The 7,684-nt window shown below is 49.8% G+C and overlaps 1 protein-coding gene across 1 annotated transcript in view; it reads right to left on the bottom strand.

The window, feature by feature from the left end:
* The window catches only part of LOC119567445 (maestro heat-like repeat-containing protein family member 1), an 850,842-nt gene that overhangs the window by 179,049 nt on the left and 664,109 nt on the right, over positions 1–7,684 (bottom strand). The gene's annotated exons all lie outside the window — the stretch shown is intronic.

The following is a 7,684-nucleotide window of genomic DNA, read 5'->3' as shown; positions in this document are numbered from 1 at the left end:
ACTCCAGACTCCATCTTGCTGCTGTCATTTTCCACAGTAAGAACAAAAGGGGTCCTTCCACAGGCAGAGAATATAAAAGGCCCTGAAACCCCCTCCATTTTGTCTTCAATCCTACTTCTGACCTCTGGAGGAACTTTGCTACACTGAAGCTCTGAACGAAGAACTGTATGACCCATCCCAGCTGTGGATGTACTCAGAGACTTAATTTAAACCTGCAGTTTATTCCATCACTGCTACAAGCCTGAACCAAGAACTTTGCCATTACTGTATGTAACTGATTCCATTTAACCAATTTTAGCTCTCATATATATTTCTTTCTTTTATGAATAAACCTTTAGATTTTAGATTCTAAAGGATTGGCAACAGCGTGATTTGTGGGTAAGATCTAACTCTTATATTGACCTGGGTCTGGGGCTTGGTCCTTTGGGATCGAGAGAACCTTTTTTCTTTTATTGGGGTATTGGTTTTCATAACCATTCGTCCCCATAATGAGTGGCACTGGTGGTGATACTAGGAAACTGGAGTGTCTAAGGGAATTGCTTGTATGACTTATGGTTAACCAGTGGGGTGAAACCAAAGTCCTCTTTGACTGGCTGGGTTTGGTGTGCCTTAGAAGTGGAGAAACCCCAACCTTGGGCTGTAATTCCCCTGCTTGAAGCAATTTGTCCTAAATTGAAACTCTCAGAAGTGTCCCACCAAAGGCAGCATTGTTACACCTTTATATTTTTTAATTTGTTGCTGTTCAGTAAATTGTATTTGCTATGAAATGTATATAATGATCAGTGGGTCAGGGAAGTGTCCAGAGTGGAGAGAATACCTCAGAGTGGGGACACTCTAGCCTTTGTCCTAAGTGACAATGACAAGATTGTGGGTCAAGCCCCCCAGGAATCCTTGGCCCAGTGATGTTGGGGGTTATGAGGACTCTGCCACACAGGAGAGTGGAAGGGGAGCCCTTGAGGTTAGGCAGGCTTCTGTGTAAAGGGACTAGGAGTGAAGACTCATATCCTTTCTCAAGTCAATTCCATCAGGGTAGTGTATAAGCCAGGAAAGTTCCCCACAATAGTGGGACCATTCCCCTGCTTACACTAGGGTGGAGTGGGACGGGGGGCTGCAGCAGTAGGAAGTGAAGAGCCCAGATCACAAGAGGAAGACTTGGGGGAGGGGTATATAATGGAGGGGGGGAAGGCAACAAGTAGGAAGAGCCCCTTGCAGAAATGAAAGAGAAGAGACCAGTATGTGGAGGTGGAGCTCTGAGAAGTGGATGGGGAGATCCCAGGGAAGGGCTGAGTGGGCAGAAGGGAGGGATCCAGGAACAGAGAAAGCTGAAGTCAGGGAAGGGAGGAATGGTGTTGGGAGAGGTGTGAACAGGGGTAGGCAATGTGTCCATTCACAGACCCAAGTGTCCATGGTAAAAATTTTGAGGTCCGTGATAATTTTTCAAAAAACGTTGAATGACTGAATGACATAACCCCCCCCTCCCCCAATATCCATCACTAAGTACAGTAATTTTGCAAAGAGTCCATCGCATAACATGGTGGTGCCGATCTCTGGGTGTGGGTGCCCCCTGCACTCTCTGTTGTTTTGGGGGAGCCACTAAGCACATGTGGCTCTCAGAATCCTCAGTACAGACAGAACTGATGAAGGTCCCATCTGTGCCCTTAGCTGCACAGGGCATCTGTGGGACCCTGCAAGACTTGGGGGAAGGGGGAATGTTTATCAGAACTTTATTCTACTGCAAACCATGCCACGGTGTTAGCTGTGCTGGGGCAGTTCTGTTCAGTAACCGGATACCTGGGCAGGCAGTTTGATTTTGTATACAGGCCCACAGTGGGAGAGTGGGGGTGAGTGTGGAGTTGGATGGAAAATAGATCCTGGGAGTGATGGTGAAAAAGTAGCACTCATTGAACGTCTTCAGGGAACCCGGGAACTTGGGTTCACTGATTGTTACGCCAACTGACCCAGAAAGCCTGCTGCTGTGTACCCCGAGGAGCTGGAAGAGGCCTGAAGGCCACAGGTACCAACCCCCGGGGAGGCAGGAAGTAGCCCAGGGGCAGCCCCAGGGGCTGTGGCTCAGTCGGCGTGTTGCGGCTGGATCCCCACCGACGCAGGGGCAGCCGATCCTGCCCCTGCCAGGGCCCTGGGGTGGGACATGGTGGAGTAGGGTGGGGCCGCGTCCCCCTGCCACCCCACCCTGGGTGGCTAACTCCCTACACTTTCCTGAGAAGCTCCTGCTCTGGAGAAGGAGCCTCCTTTACCAGTCACCCTTGCAGACTGTTTGTTTGCTGGCCGCCTGAGACTCCTCAAACTCAGGCCCCAGCCCACCTGCAGACTGTTTGTTTGCTGGCTGCCTGAGCCCCACCCAGGCTAAAGCCAGCCCTGAGACTGTTTGTTGCTGGCTGCCTGAGCCTCCTCAAGCCCGGGTCCCAGTTCAGTTATAGACCCTGTTTAAGGGCTGGCAGCTTGAGCCTCCCAAGCCCAGGCTAAAGCTGGCCTGTGACTGTTGGTCGCTCAGTCCTATTGTGAGCTCTTGACTGTCCTGCGGACTCTGGTCCTGGCCAGACGGGACCGGACTGAGTGGCCTCCCTCACCATGGGAAAGCGAGGGACCATTACAGTGTGCCATCTATCGCCCTGCTGCTGTTAGGGAATCCCAATGCCACAAAACCATCCACTATTTCATGCACATTGCCAAGAGTCAGAGTCCTTCATAGCAGGATGCAATTAATGGCCCTGCAAATTTGCATTCATGTGGCCTCAGTGGTGGACTTCCCAGCTCCCAGCTAATTCATGCCCAACCAGTAACAGTCTGGAGTCTCTATCTTCCACAGAGTGATCACCATGTGCTTCTCCACCCAGAGGGCAACTTTCATTTTGGTGTCCTTGTGCTTCAGTGCTGGGGCAAGCTCTGCACACAGTTCCATGAAGATGACTTTCCACACAAGGACGGCAGGTATCGTAGGCCAAGAGAGGCTAAGCCTCCCAAAACTGCTGACCCACCACATGTGAACAGCGACACCTGGGCCATGGCCATGCCTGCACTCCGCCCTGAGGCCCCACTCTTCCCTCTGAGGCCTGCCCTCACTCCACCCCTTCCTGTCTCTGCTCTGCCCTGCCCTTTGCCCTGAGGTCCCCACCACATACTGCTCACTGAGTAGGAGGAGAGGAGTGAATGGTGACAGCAAGCAGTGGGAAGAGGGTTTCAGTGGGAAGGTGGCCGAACAGCTCCACCCCTTCCCCCTAGGCCTCCTCTGCCCTCTGCTTGCTCCTCTCCTCCTCAGCAGACAAGAGGAGTGACGGTGAGGGGCAGGCGAGGGGGCCAAGTGGTAGCAGGCCATGGGATGGAGCATGGGCAAGGCGTGGAGAGGGGCAGGGGGTGGGGCAGAGTGGGGGTGGGGCAGGGCAGAGCTTGGGTAGGGCCACCAGAGGAAGGGGCAGGACAGGGGGATAGATTCCCCTAGGGGAAGCTTCACCAACTGGCCATATTTCCACATCCAAAAGTTCTGCAGCCACTGCCTATCGTCCCAAACCTACATAATATGATCCCACCACTCAGTGCTTGTTTCCCGAGCCCAGAAGCGACGATCCACCATATGCAGCTGCTCCATGAATGCTAAAAGTAATCTTGTGTTGTTCCTTTCCATGGCACACAGCAGGTCAGGGAACTCTTGATTCCTCTCCAGATTGGGAGTCCATGATATGCTGCATGACCATCCATGATGTGTTTATAACAGTGACCACAACGGTAGAGAGCAGTGCAGGATCCATCCTTTCAGAGAGAGATGGCAGGCACACAGTAAACAGGGACCATTGAAAAATGCCATGAAACACAGTTGGAAGCCCATGGAATGATAGGGTGGGAAAAACTGCATCATGGGACGTTGAGCCTGCACTCATGGCGCGCTGCGATCCACTCTGTGTTCCCACAGCTCCTGGCTGCAGAAGGTGCTGAGTAGCACAGTGGGATAGCTACGCACAGTGCACGGCTCTTACTGTTGAGCACTACGTGTGGACGTGCTCTGCCGGCGGAAGAAGCTTTGTGTGAACATGCACAAGTGATGTAATTATACTGGTTTTTGATTGTTGGCATAACTTCAGTCAACAGCATTGTACCCAGTTGAACTAAGTATATCTGCAGTAGCATGTCTAGTCACTGCTCCTTTCCCACCACAGTTGAGTTTCCACTCCTGGTCCCAGGTGGCTGCTCCCCAGACACTATCAGGTCTCCTCAGTCTGTTCCCAGATCACCATCTTGCAGCTCGAACAGACAAGTGTCCTGAGAGCCTAGGGGATTGGACGTATCTGTTTATCCCACACACTGTGCAGTGCACGAGCCCTGTAACCAACTCCCCTCATGCACGCTGCCCACAGCCATTGGACTTCAACCCTGACCTGGGGAAAATCTCTCTCTAAAGCTGAGATGAAAGTTCTGATTCCACTAGCCATTGAGTCGTTGGCCTCTGCTGCTGAGACTGATGACAAAGGGAACCAGTCAGTGCAGGCCTTGCTAGTTATATCTGTGTATGATGGTGATACCTGCCCCACTAGGGACCAGGCTGAGATTCCAGCACCTTCCACAGTGGCCCGTGACCTGCCACCAGATGAACTTTCAGCCACTGAGAGGGGTTTAGCATTTGATCCTTTGTGTTCCTTTGTCACTATTGTCAGTTCCTGACCTACTGGCTGATTGCTCAGCTCTGTACTGCAATGCCATCTCATTCCATTTTGTTAGGGTCAGAGACAGTTTTTCCTCACTGCTGGTTGATGAGATGTCCTTTGTTTCCTTATAGCTGGAGGTAATCTTTTTTTCTTGTGCTCCAAGAAGAGGAAGATAGGCGGGGCAGCTGGGGAGAGGAAAGAGGAGGAGAATGGAAGATTTGAAATAATAAGGGAAGGGGATACAGTAGAAAGAAAGAAGCAAGGCAAAGGGTGAAAGTGAAATCAAGTGAGAGGAAAGAAAAGGAATATCTGGAAGGAGAAAAGAAAAGGCAGAAACCTTCAGGTTAGAAACTTTACAGTTTTTATATGCTGGTTCTAGACTATTCTCAGTGGTAGAAGATGACAGGACAAGGATTAATGGTCTCAAGTTGCAGTGGGGGAGGTTTAGGTTGGATATTAGGAAAAACTTTTTCACTAGAAGGGTGGTGAAACACTGGAATGCGTTACCTAGGGAGGTGGTAGAATCTCCTTCCTTAGAAGCTTTTAAGGTCAGGCTTGACAAAGCCCTGGCTGGGATGATTTAATTGGGGATTGGTCCTGCTTTGAGCAGGGGGTTGGACTAGATGACCTCCTGAGGTCCCTTCCAACCCTGATATTCTATGATTCTGATTCCCATCCTGTTACTGCACAAAGTCCAGGCTGCACCATCCTGGATCACTGGCTTCCAGGGTATGTCTCTTTAAATCTGCTCCTGCACAATGCCAGAGGGACCAGGTTCTCAGGACAGCTGTCTGGGGATTCCAGCTGAGTAACAACAAGCCTGTGGCAGGAGGGGACGTGCCTAATTGCTGCTCCATTACTGGCTCTGGATAGTGATTCTTTCCACTCTGCAGAGAGATCCCAGGGTATCTCTAAGCTCAGCCAAAAATCTCCAAGTGGAAGCTGCTTCCAAGGATCTGGTGTCTACAGACTGTAAGCACCATTTGAGCTGAGCCTGAATCACCAAGTCCTGGGGAGAGGAATCAGAACGAGACTTCTCCCATCCTCATTGCAATGACACTGCTGGGCAAAGGAACTTCTGGCCAAACCAGCACCAGGAGCTGGCACAGTGTGGCATCTGAGCCATGCCCTTTATCTGACCATGCCTCTGCTACCAGCTACAGGCGGGGCCTAGAGTAATAGGAGCCCTGAGGGAAGAACTCATGTTTACAAAAGCAAGAAGAGCCAGAAGGGAGAGTGTGTGAGTCAAGGGCGAGATTTCAAACTGCTCTGTGAGAAGAATCAGATCCCAACTGTGAGATGTGTGACAGATCCAAGCAGCACAGAGCTCACACTACAGTTCCCATAGACGAGGCTGCCCAGAGTAATGTGGTAAGAAAGCATTGTCCAGTGTAACATTTCCTAGCTGTTGTTGATTTCTCTGTAAGATGCCAGCACCTCTGACCTTCTTGCTCCTCTGTCGGAATTCATCTTTCTAAGCTGTCTACCCATAACCATTAAATAAATAAAGTATTTGTTGGCCTTTCTCTGTATGCACTGTACAGCCCAGAGTGAGAGCAGGGCACCACTGGGTGACACAGGAATCCTGATCTGTTGCAGGAACACCACTATGGTGTGCCCCTGAGAGTTAAACTGTAACCCAGGAGCCGCAAACCTTTTGGGTGGGGTTCTGGGAAAGGGCATGTTTAAGCATGAGGGAGGCTGAGGTGTCAGCACTGCACCCAGAGAGTCTAGGCAGTCAGACACTGGGTCCCCATTCTCAAGATGAGGTATTAGACAATAGGTCTTCACCCCAAGAGTGTGCTAGGAGATTAGAGTACAGGCTGGACTCTGTTCAGGCTCTGTAACCGTGAAATACCCCATAAGCCAGAGCAGCAGAGACTTAGATTCCCCTCACAGCTGTCCTATGGGGTGGCTCACTATCATCTGTGCCACCCGCACACCAAGTAGAAAGGCAAGCTGAGAGTGCCAATATGCACAGCATGCAAATCACCTGAGCAGAGGAATGAACTCCTTGTCCCTGAGCTCAAAGAACACTGCCTATTCCCTCAAATCAGTACATGGTGCCATGGGTGTTCTTGTAAACAGAGTGGTCACTTTGGATGGGCTATTACCAGCAAGAGAGTGAGTTTGTGTGTGTGGGGGGGCGGAGGGTGAGAAAACCTGGATTTGTGCTGGAAATGGCCCAACTTGATGATCACTGTAGATAAGCTATTACCAGCAGGAGAGTGGGGTGGGAGGAGGTATTGTTTCATGGTCTCTGTGTATATAATGTCTTCTGCAGTTTCCACAGTATGCATCCGATGAAGTGAGCTGTAGCTCACGAAAGCTCATGCTCAAATAAATTGGTTAATCTCTAAGGTGCCACAAGTACTCCTTTTCTTTTTTCTTCTTGACAAAGGAGTTTCTGAGGAAACATTTGCTCACATAGATACTAAAACTTTGGCAGCTCACTACGTTCTGAGATATTCCTAAACTGGTCTTTCATGCCATTGAAAAGCTGATCTCAGGGGCAGTCCAATGGGACACATTTTTGGACGGTCAGAAGCCTAGATTTGTTTCAGGGAATCAAAGGGTTAGGAGGGACCAAAAGGGTCATCCACGCTAACTCCCTGCCAAGATTCAGGATTTGTTGTGTCTAAATCATCCAAGACAGATGGCTATCCAGCCTCCTTTTGAAAACCTCCAGTGAAGGAGCTTCCACAACTTTCCTAGACACCGTTCCATTGTCCTACTGTTCTTACAGTTAGCAAGTTTTTCCTGAGATTTAATTTAAATCTGCTATACCTAATTCTAAAACAAAGTGTTATAAAAATCTGAAAATGATAAAAGCAGAGTATTTGGGGGTATGTTTTGGGAACCCCTTGACCAAATAACCCCAAAATAGCCTCACAAGCTCTATTTCAGACTCTTTAAAAGAGTACCATTTTTAGAAGGAAGATATAAATCCACATGGGTTTCAATGCACTTCCAAGTTCATAAGTAGGTCATTTTATGGAGGGTGGTAGCTCTACAGCCCCTTAATTAAA

This window comes from Chelonia mydas, chromosome 14 (genome assembly GCF_015237465.2).
Source record: "Chelonia mydas isolate rCheMyd1 chromosome 14, rCheMyd1.pri.v2, whole genome shotgun sequence".
Lineage (NCBI taxonomy): Eukaryota > Metazoa > Chordata > Testudines > Cheloniidae > Chelonia > Chelonia mydas.
The sequence above is the reverse complement of the archived record's forward strand: the minus strand, read 5'-3'. Positions and strand labels throughout refer to the sequence as shown.